The sequence below is a fragment of the Xenopus laevis genome, chromosome 5L (assembly GCF_017654675.1).
Source record: "Xenopus laevis strain J_2021 chromosome 5L, Xenopus_laevis_v10.1, whole genome shotgun sequence".
NCBI classification, from domain to species: domain Eukaryota; kingdom Metazoa; phylum Chordata; class Amphibia; order Anura; family Pipidae; genus Xenopus; species Xenopus laevis.
The window spans coordinates 35,974,501-35,986,391 of NC_054379.1; the positions used below are offsets into that span (position 1 = coordinate 35,974,501).

Here is an 11,891-nt window from a genome sequence, read left to right on the forward strand (position 1 = left end):
AGTAATAGTCAAAACAGACCACTTGCTGAGCTCTGTGTTTAAAAACTGTGGCATTTATTTTCATAAAGCATTGTCACCCCCACGTAGCCATTCCAACCCAGGATCCGGTACTTTATTCAATCCCGAAAAAGGGGGTAGAGAACAGTGCCTTGTACAATTAAAAAGTGCAGGCTGCGCAGTACTGTATTTTTTTCTTTACTGTTAATCTTACAGTTGGCAGGCCAGATGGTTAATTACATACATATGCTGTGCTGTCTGCTGACTAATGTATTGCGAACAAAATAGATTCAAATGGTGCTGCTGAGATTTTAAAAAAAAATTATTCTATAATTAATGTTTAACTGCCACTGGAGCACAAGTCGGTGATTATCAAAACAAGGGACACATCTCTGCATCCAAATTAAAAAGGTGTCGCTGAACAATCCTATGCCAGTAAATTGTAAATGAATTTACTATAAAAACGTACTTTATCTGTCTGTGGACAGTGGATGTAATGTTCTAAAGACATGTTAGTATTGGGTGCTGATTGTGAGGGCAGCACTTCATGCTGGGTGGCTCTGTAAGACCCCCAGTGTTGTTCAAGTATTCAGGGAGGGCTCAGTAATTTGCTTCCAAGAGATTGGGGAGGGGGTGACACCGCAGCTGGGCCTAGGGGGGCAAGAAATGTAAACCCGGCCCTGTGCTTATTGGCCCGTGTGTGGGGCCATCCAACGGGCTTCCCTGATTGATAACTGGCGAAAAGTTGGCCAGATCTTGATTGGTCAGATTAAAAAATCCCTCGGGGGCGCATCTGTGTGTTTATGCAGTCCCGCAATCCAACCGCCCTTATCAGTTGCATTATGATCTGATTGTTGGGCCGATCAGATCAGCCCGATATCGCCCACCTCAATGTGGGCATAGTGGGGAGAGATCCACTCGTTTGGCCGACATCGCCAAACGAGCGGATCTCTGCGTCTATGGCCACCTTAATCCACATATGCAAATTAGGGTTCAGATTGGGTTTGGTATTCGGATGAATCTTTCACAAGGGGTTCGGGATTCAGCCGAATTTTAAAATAGTGGATTCAGTGCATCCCTTGGTTGTTAAAAAGGGATTCTCAGTAGATGACTGTCTTCTGGAACACTAGAGAGTCAGAATTCTATCAATATTAGGCAAAAAAGGGACCAGGGGCAATCCTGGCCCCTCCGCCGGCTGAGGCAGCAGCATTTGCTGCCGCCCCCTTCCCCGTGCGCTTACCTTTTTGCGCCTCAGGGGGTCCATGAGGGGGCGGCAGAGAGGGCCAGTGCGGTAGTACAGAGATCCTTACTGCGCTCTCTGCACTAGAAGAGCTGAATGTCCGGTTTGAAAACTGGAAATTTGGCTCTTAAAGTACCAGGAGCGGCATGACACTATTTACATTGCAAAATGCAAATAATTCACTCTACCATTTAAAAAGTTATTCTTCTGTAATATTGGTGTCAAGGCTGCAGTCTATCTGATTTTGAGCTTTCAGAAGGAGCCAGTGCTGCACAATAGAACTGCTTGGAGACAGTCATTGTACTTCAATACGACCCAGGTCATGCAATAGCAAAGCACGATTTTTTTCTCATGTCTACGCAACTCAAAAGATATCTGACTTTATTTTGAGCTCTAAAATGCTCAAATCTTCTCCATGCCAAATTTCAAAATAAAAAATATTTTAAATTAAATCTGTTTGCTCTTCAGTGCAGAATTCTGCTGGAGCGGCATTATTTGCTGATACATTTTTTTTTAAAGAAAAGTTATCCCTTTAAACAAACAGAGAGAGATTCTATGGATGTTTACTCAGGTATAGTAGCACATTCTGCTGAATAAATATAGCACTATTGTGGCTAATCTATTGGTATAAAACTGCATCAGTAGCTTTCCTTCTCCTTTAAAGGAAAACTATAGCCCGAACAATGCAGGTCTCTATAAAAATATAATGCATAAAGCAGCCCCCCTGCCAGAGCTGCTTCAGAAAGACATGAGAAGATGGAAAATTAAACTTTAAACATCAATATCAGAAAACCAGTCACAAATAGAAAATAGAATGTGATTCCAAATAGCCCAATTAAAATCATGTTTGTCATTACAGGGCACTAACTGTAACAATGATCCCAGTGGAACATTCACATTATTATGGAGAGGGGTGTATTCTCTTGGGGTGCAAATCAGAGTTCAGCAGAATGGTTTAAAACTAGTGGTAGTGCCCAGATCACTGTCCTTTATAATCACAGTAGAGAAAACTTTGCTACAAATAGTACATGGCATTGAGCTATTTAAGAAATGATACGAAATTTGTCAAATCAGGAACATGCAGTCTGTACAGAGTTTGTAAAGAGTTTGTATTTAACATCTATAAAACTATACTCCCCAAATCCCATGTATAAATCAGCCAAACTAAGGGTAAAGGAGATTGCCATGTCTGATAGCTGTGCCAATCTCTAAAAAAAGAAAGAATAAAGGAATTTGCTCCTAGAATCATACCTGGATGTGATTTACCTTGTAGTTAACTTTTAGCATGTTATAGAAAGTCCAATTCTAAGCAACAATTGGTCTTCATTATTTTATAGTTTTTTTTCATTATTTCCCTTTTTTCTGACATTTTCCAGCATTCAACAGGGGATCACTGACCCCCATCTAAAAACAAATGCTCTGTAAGGCTACAAATGTATTGTTATTTCTACTTTTTATTACTCTTCTTTCTATTCAGGCCTCTCCTATTCATATTCAATTCTCCTATTTAATGTGGAACTATCGCAAAGATGAAAATGTAATATGAGCTTCATCATACTGAAATAGAAAAACTTTCTAAATACAATCAATAAAATATTCTGCATCATTTCTGAAATAATCAAGTTTATGTTCACTATCCCTCTCTCACCATCTGTTTCTCTTCATTCTCTCTTTTTGCAGCAGTTGGGTGTCAGATAGTCATTGGGGGGCTTCCTTATAGTCATTGGGGGGTTTCCTTATAGTCATTGGGGGGCTTCCTTTCCTAGCAGATGTATTAGAGCTCACTCAGTAGCGTCACTAGAGGGGGGCGGGCCCTGGTGCGTGACGCGCAGCCGGGCCCCGCCCCCTCAGTACGGCCGCATTTGTCAGTGGCGCGTGAGCTGCCGGGGGTCCCTGAGGGGGTGCGGGGCCCTGGCCCGCTCGCACCCCCTGCTCCCCCGGTAGTTCCGCCACTGAGCTCACTCAAATAACTGATTCCATTACAAACAAAACCTAACAAAATAACTTCCTTTTGCACAAATTCTGCATGTAGAGAGACAGGATGTCTGGTGATTTTAATAGAGTGAGCTCTGATACCTATTCTAGGCAAAAGGAGCCCCCAATAAGATACATTGGATCTAACTGTCAATGAATATCTGACATCCAACTCCTGCATGAAGACTATAGAATGAAGAGAAACAAATGATGAGAGAGGGATAGGGAACATAAACTTGATTATTTCAGAAATGGTACAGAATGTTTAATTGATTATATTTGGAAAATGTCTTATTTCAATATGCTGAAGCTTATATTACATTTTCATGATAGTTTCTCTTTAAATTCATGCATGGTTGCTAAGGTAATTTGTACCCTAGCAACCAGATTGCTGAACTTGCAAACTGGAGATGTGCGAATTAAAAAAGATAAGTAACTCAAAAGCACAAGTAATAAATAAATGAAAACCAATTGCAAATTATCTCAGCATATGACTCTCTACATCATACTAAAAATTAACTCAAAGGTGAACAACCCCTTTAAGGCTAGGAGAGCCTAAGCCTCTGACACCTAAAAAAAACATAGAGGAAAAAATAATACAAACAAACTGCCTGTGTGTGGGGGATAGATATTGGGGGCGTTGTTGCTGCAGACTGCATTGTAGGTATCTTCTATAATACTTTGGTCCTGCCTGGTTTTGGCATCCAAGTTTAGGTTCCTGTATAGCTGCCTGGAAAGCAGATTGGCTGTAGGTTGAATGTTAACCTCCCTCCAGCCAATCACATTCCTGTAAGACTTTATTAGGACTAAGGCTGGCCATAGACGTGCAGATTTATCCTTGCAATCGAAACAATTGTCTGTTGCAATCTTCCGACCTGCAACTAACCATTCAGATTAAATAATGTGGCAAAGAAAACAAATCAGATGATGTTCTGGACATCAGTTGACAGCAATTGTACAAAAGTTATGTCTGACAAATAGTGACCAGGGCTGCCATCACAAATCACAGGGTCCTGTACAACTAAATTTTCTGGGCCCCCTGGACCCCGCCCACCACAGCCCGGCCCCCCAAGCCCTACCCCAGATCCCACCCGCACCACAGTAAAATGACCACACAGACATCAGCGCTAAAAATGGTAAACACAAACAAGTTATAAAAAGCCATTGGTGGCCCTATAAATTAAATAAAAAACATTGGTGCCAGGGCCCCCCTTTAATGTTTTTAAAAAAACATCGGAGGTCAGGCCCCTCTACAATTTAAAAAAAAATGATTGGTGGTCAGGGCCCCCCTATAAATTAAAAAAAAAACATTGGCGCCATAAAAAGTTTTTTTTAAAAACATTGGTCAGGCCCACCTACAAGTTAAAAAAAATAATTGGTGGTCAGGGCCCCCCTATAAGTAAAGTTTTTGAAAAAAAACATTTGTGGTCAGGCCCCCAATTAACATTTTTAAAGAACATTGGAGGTCAGGCCCCCTACAAGTTTAAATAATTGGTGGTCAGGGCTTTCCTATAAATTAAAAAAAAAAAAACATTGGCGCCAGGGCTCACCATAAAAGTTTTTTAAAAACGTTAGAGGTCAGGCCCCCCTACAAGTTAAAAAAATCATTGGTAGTCAAAAAAAATTGGCGGCTAGGGTCTCCCGTAAAAGTTTTTTAAAAACATTGGTGCCCATTGTCCCCCATAAAAGTTAAAAAAGACTAGCAGTGGCTAGGGTTTAAAAAGATACAAGAAACCTCCCTCCAGCCAATCACATTCCTGTAAGACTTTATCAGGACTTAGGCTGGCCATGAACGTGCAGATTTATCCTTGCAATCAAAACAATTGTCTGTTGCAATCTTCTGACCTGCAACTAACCATTCAGATTAAATAATGTGGCAAAGAAAACAAATCAGACGATGTTCTGGACATCAGTTGACAGCTATCGTACAAAAGTTATGTCTGACAAATAGTAGTGACCAGGGCCGCCATCACAAATCACAGGGTCCTGTACAACTAAATTTTCTGGGCCCCCTGGTCCCCGTAAAAAAAAAAAGACCATTGGTGTTCAGTGGAACTTAACTTTAAAGGTCTTCTTTATTCTCCTCTTCTTCGGGTCCAATCCGAGGCTTTAGGATCTATCCACGGATTTTGGCTCTTTCCGTGGCTTTCAGCTCCATACAGTTGTTTTCAGCTCTTTTCGCAGCTTTCGGCTCCAAACGGAGGCTTTCGGCTCTTTTTGCGGCTTTCAGCTCCATACAGTGGCTTTCAGTTCCATACAGTGGCTTTCAGCTCTTTTCACAGCTTTCGGCTCCAATCAGAGGCTTTTGGCTCTTTCAGCAGCTTTCAGCTCCATACAGTGGCTTGGCTCTTCTCACGACTTTCTCAGTTCGCCGGCTTTCAGAAGCTTTCTGTGGCTTTTGTAAGCTTCGGCAGGTTTCTGCCATGCAAGAGGGCCCCGCTAATCCAGGAAAGTTTGTTGCGGCTGGCCCTTTCATTTAAAGCACCCATTGATATCGTCAGATATTATCGTTAGCTGACAGAAATCTTCGACTAAAAATGATCACCTTGGTACAAAAAATGTTGGGAAGATCCACAAATGGTCTGAAAATCGGGTGTGATCAGAATTAAACTTTGAGAGGAGACCCAGTATCATGAAAAGGTTATGTAACAGAGTTCTGGAGGAATAGATGGCTTTTCAGTTATTTTATGGCACACTCCAGCTGCTTCTGGAAGGTGTTAACCCCTAAACTGTTTCGGTCTTAATCATAAGCAGACAAATCCCTTCCTTATGTTTGCTGTTTCCTCTGCTTCAGCCCATGTTTAGTCATTTCTCTACCAAAAGATACAGTAGGTTACTATAGGTAACAGGCCATGGGCAAATTTGCCCAGTGTTAATAAATGAGCCCCACTGCCTTTCACTATAATGTATGTGTGATGTCTGTACCCACTGCCTCTCACTGTATATAATGTGCCTGTTGTGTACAACTGCCTTTCACTGGATCCTTTGGATCAGCTAGCAGTTAGGCAGGTGTTATTGAGACCAAAAGCAGAACCTAATAGACATGAGTCTTTTTTTCAACCTAATCATTTTTTGGATCGTCATTTTTTTTAGAATCACCGGTATGCCTGCCATTGAAAACAATCAAGGGTGGCAGACAGTGATTCTAATTCTAGAAGATATTCTTTGGAAAAATCACTCCCATCTGCACTGTTTGCATTGTAGTTGGGGGGTGTTCATTTTACACCAGTTATGAATCCACTACATCTGACTATGAATGGGCAAGTGTAGCCTCACTCAGAGAAAATATAATCACCCGCCTATGTTACTATCTTTCAAAATCCATGAAATCCTCTTTCATGTACTGTAGAATTTATCTCAGACAGTTTAGATCTGGGGGGTGGAACGTGCTTATATTTATTTTGGGTAGATGCTATATAACTTTAAAGGGGTGGTTTACCATCAATTTAAATTTTAGTATGTTATAGAATGGCCAATTCTAAACTAGTTTTCAATTAGTCTTCATTTATTTATTTATTTATTTATTTTAATTATTTGTCTTCTATTTCTGAAACTTTCCAGCTTTCAAATGGAGATCACTGGTCCCCTCTAAAACACAAATGCTCTGTAAGGCTACAAATGTATCGTTATTGCTACTTTTTATTACTCGTCTTTTTATTCAGCCCTCTCCTATTCATATTCCAGTCTCTTATTCAAGCATATGCATGGTTGTTACGGTAACTTGGTCCCTAGCAACCACATTGACTGGAGAGCTACTGAACAAAAAGCGAAATAACTCAAAAGCCACAAAAAATTGAAAATCAAATCCAATAGCAAATTGTCTCAGAACCTCACTCTCTACATCATAATAAAAGTTAACTCAGAAGTCAACCACCCCTTTAAAACATTGCAGTAAAATGTCTCTTTGTTTGAATGATCTAGCGCTTCCATAGCAATTTATATTCATTAAAGGGGAACTATCATGAAAATGAAAATTGAATATAAGCACCCTCATACTGAAGTAAGAAGCTTTCTAAATACAATCAATTAAATAATCAAGTTTATATTCACTATTCCTCTCTCATCATCTGTTTTTGTTCATTCTGTCTTGGTTGGGTTGGGTGTCAGATGAATGATCCAATATATTTTATAGGGGGGCTCCTTTCCTTGCAGATGTATTAGAGCTCACTCAAATAACTGATTCCAGTACAAACAAAATCTAACAAAAATAACTGCATTTTGCACAAATTCTGCATGTAGAGAGACATGATGTTTGGTGATTTTAAAAGATTGAGCTCTAATAAATCTTCTAGGTAAAATAAGCCCCCCTATAAGATATATTGGATCATTCATCTGACACCCAACTCTTGAATGAAGACAGAATGAGGAAAAACAGATACTGAGAGAGGAATAGTCAAGATAAACTTGATTATTTCAGAAACAATACAGCATTTTTAATTGACTGTATTTATTTCAGTATGCTGGAGCTTGTATTAATTGTTTATTTTCGCTATAGTTCCCCTTTAATGAATTTGTTAGATGCTGAGATCGCTATTTAGAAGTTAGTAATGGTAAGTAGCATTGTCGGATCAAGGTCTGAAAAATAATCCACCGTATTCTGTATTTCTCTCCCACCAAATGGAGCACGAAATATTAATGAATATCTTCCAGCAAGAAGTTAAACCACCAACTGTGACCCAGGATTTTATTTTCCTTAATTAAATTATTTTTCTTTATTGTCATGTAATTAAATAAGCAATTATATTCCCATACCTAGGGCAAAAATAATGTTCTTTACCGGCTTCGTTCTTTGCTTAGATGCGCATTTTAGAATGAAACGAATAGTCCTCTTTCTTGTACCATGATGTGAATATTTTAACCTTCGTTCGTAGAAATATAATTTCCACGCGATATTTACTGTAACTGAGCAGGCCAGTGAGCGTAAATATACGAATGTAAATTCATTTTACAGATAAACGCTCTACGTAAATCAGTGCGCAAAGAAGAAAATTCATTTAAAAGGAAAAGCATTTGTGTTAATAAGTGATGTAAGTACTAAAATACGTATGTGATATCGGTACTTAAACTAGTTGACACACTGGGTAGAGAAACGAATGTGAAAAAACTATTTCTTATAGAAATCATTTAAATCGTCATTCATAAAAATGCTGACTCGGTTTCTCCCAATTGATTTGCTACAGACAACAAGGTTCAGTTTACACCGAGAAACCTATAGAAGCGTTGGCTCTTATTGCCTGAGTAGAAAAGTCATGATTTTTCATTGTAATTAGACACTGGAACTAGTATTGTAATAAATGGGACACGTTGATCTTCATACATCACATTGTTCTAAGTTGTTTGTGTTGATATGTACAATCAAATCCTGGCACCCATAAGGCATTAACGTAGGATTTTGGGTGATGGGCTGAAAGTGAGTCTGGGTATCATGAGTGCATAGCAGGCAGCAATGTTCTCTCTTTATAAATATAAGAGGAAAGTAAATACAGTATAATAAATTCCTAAAGGAACTATAAACAACGCTGTCTATGAGGCATGTGGCACTGCAGAAATTTCAAAAACAATGAGGCAGATTTAAAACTCCAAAAACTGAATTCAAGTAAATGTGCTTACATCGCATTGTTAAATCACTTCCTTTTGATTCACATAAGGATCAGCAACCCCACAATAAAAGAAATGCATAGAAAGCGTATATAGACAGACTCAATGAAACCCAGACCCTGAAAACTTATATATTCTTCGTCTGGAGTAGTTGGAAAATGACAGCTCATGCTTCTAACTGAGCAATACCCTCAGCACATCTGTTTACTCTGCATTGCGAATCTCTCTCTCTCTCTCTCTCTCTCTCTCTCTCTCTCTATAAATATATATATATATTTTATTTATTACTACATTACTGTAATGCATTTACTTTACATTTACTACAATCTGCATTACTGGTCTGAGCTACCATCATATTTGTATATTATTATATTTTATGTTATGATGTTGGCACTTCATATTTGTGTCTTTAATCTAGATATAATAAAGTGATCATTTTGCCAATGTTGATACATACTATTGGTGTTACTTTAATCAAATACAGTTTAGGACATAGTAAAAGGTATCACTGTTGAGGAAATGTGGAAGGTATTAATTCCAGTTCAGTACATGGAGCAGGACTGTATCTGGAGGAAACCCCCTAAATATTATCAGGAAATCATCTGGATTCCACTAGGAATTAACAGAACATATGAATTCAACAAGTAAATATGTGAAGTTAGAAAAATGTAAATATTTTGTTCCCCAATTATTGTTTCCTTTAAAGGGGCTGTTCGCCTTTTGAGTTAACTGTTGAAGGGGCAAATTCATCAAGGGTCGAATATCGAGGGTTATCGAGGATTTTGCGCAAATACTTAGATCGAACGATCGAAGGAATAATCGTTCGATCGAACTATTAAATCCTTCGAATCGAACGATTCGAAGGATTTTAATCCAACGATCGAAGGAACATTGGGTTCGGTAGCTTTTAGGTGGCGAACTAGGGGGTCAAAGTTTTTTCTTAAAGAGACAGTACTTCGACTATCGAATGGTCGAATAGTCGAACAATTTTTAGTTCGAATCCTTCGATTCGAAGCCGAAGTCGTAGTCGAAGGTCGAAGAAGCTATTCCTTCACTCGAAGTTAATGAATTGGCCCCTTAGTATAATGTAGAGAGTGATATTCTGAGACAATTTGCAATCGGTTTTCATTTTTTATTATTTGTGGTTTGTATGTTATTTAGCTTTTTATTCAGCAGCTCTCCAGTTTGCAGTCACCAATATGGTTGCTAGGGTCCAAATCACCCTAGCAACCATGCATTAATTTGAATGAGAATATGGTTGTTCACCTTCAACTAGTTGTTTTGAGATAGATAACCAGAAATAAAGACTTTTTCCAATGACTTCCTATTTTCTATGTGTCACTGTTTTTCTAATATTAATAAGTGTAATTCTTCACCTTCTAAAGCAGCTCTGGGAGGGGGAGTCGCTGACCCTGTAAACTGTTCTAAATAGATACATTTAGTTGATACATTTCTTGTGTTTGTCCCTGCTGACCAGAATCTCTGGGTTTCATTACAGGGAGCTGTTAATATTGATACAATAGTTGCTAATACTCCAGAGATGCTGCTGAGAAAGGTATCAACTAAATGTTGCAAAATTGTAACAGTTCAGAGTCTGCAATGAATTACTGAGCTGCCAGAGAAACGGATATTCAACTTTAAACTTGGATTTTGGAAAAACAGTAAAAATAAATAAATAGTGGAAAGTAATTGAAAAAAAGTCTTTATTTCTTGGGAACAATCTGAAAACAACTGAACTGAAAAAAGTGTTTGGAAGGTGAACAACCCCTTTAATAGGGGGAGGGTTGGAACAGAAAGATGAGTAATAAAAAGAAGCAATAACAATAAGTAGGGGCAGATTTATCAAAGGTTGAATTTTCGAATGATAAAAATTAGAATTTCAAAAAATTCGAAATTTATCATGTACTGTCGCTTCAAATTCAACTTCGACCTTGAAGTCGAAGTAAAATTGTTTGATCGATCACTGAAATCCTTCGAATCGTTCGATTCAATTGTACGATTTTACTTCAACCGCAAATGGCCAATTCGATTTACAAAAAAACTTCGACTTCGATATTCGAAGTCGAAGTAATTCAATTCGATGGTCGAATTTCGAAGTATTTTCAACTTCAAAATTCGACCCTTGATAAATCTGAAAGGAGTCAATTGCTGGACTTTGAAAAATTTAAGGTTTTTTTCTGAAATCGAATCGAATTAGATCGATTGCGCTATTCCTTCGATTCGTATGAATACGGACCTATTCGATCGAAAACTGACCTATTCCACCAAAAAAATAAAACTTTGACTTAATTTCAGTTGGTCTTTTTGAATTCAAATTTCGCCATTTTTTTCAATTCGACCTTTGATAAATATGCCCCTATGTGTGTAAATATGTTGATCACTGCTGATACCATGAACCCAAGAATGAAATGAATACAAGCTACACATGATATCTGGATAACTGATTTAATTTAACTGAATGGAGAGGAAGGTAGAATTAAATTAGATGTAACTAGTACCCATGGTATTATCTCATCTGGGATTCCTGGGTAAATCTGGCAAGGCACTCGAGTGTAGGGGGAATAGGGGAATGTGTATATATATGACTATATATGGTTGTATAAACTCACATAAATATATTTTTGTTTTGCACTAAAATCCTGGAGTTGCTGGTCTTTTTGAATGAGAGAGAGAGAGAGACACTTATTGAATTATTCGTGGGCTCGTATATGTTTATAATACACAAAAGCCATGAATATCCTGTAAATTATATCCTTATAAACGGTGAGTAGTGATGTCATCAGTTATAAACGGTGAGTAGTGATGTCATTTCTGTCACATGACTCACTAAAATTTGTGTATTATAATAAATAAAGTACCCCCAGTTGTAAAATATGAGGATATTAGAAGTTACCTCGGAGTTCCATGACCTGTATAAAAACACTCGGCCTTCGGCCTCGTGTTTTTATATGGTCATGAAACTCCTCGGTAACTAATAATATCCTTATATTTTACAAGAGGGGGTACTTTATTCACTATATAATACACAAAAGCCATGAATATCTTGTAAATTATATCCTTATAAACGGTGACTTCTGATGTC

The 11,891-nt window shown here is 38.2% G+C and overlaps 1 long non-coding RNA gene across 7 annotated transcripts in view; it reads right to left on the bottom strand.

Annotated features, from left to right (window-relative positions):
• Positions 1-11,891, bottom strand: part of LOC108716608 — a 442,310-nt gene that overhangs the window by 3,136 nt on the left and 427,283 nt on the right. The gene's annotated exons all lie outside the window — the stretch shown is intronic.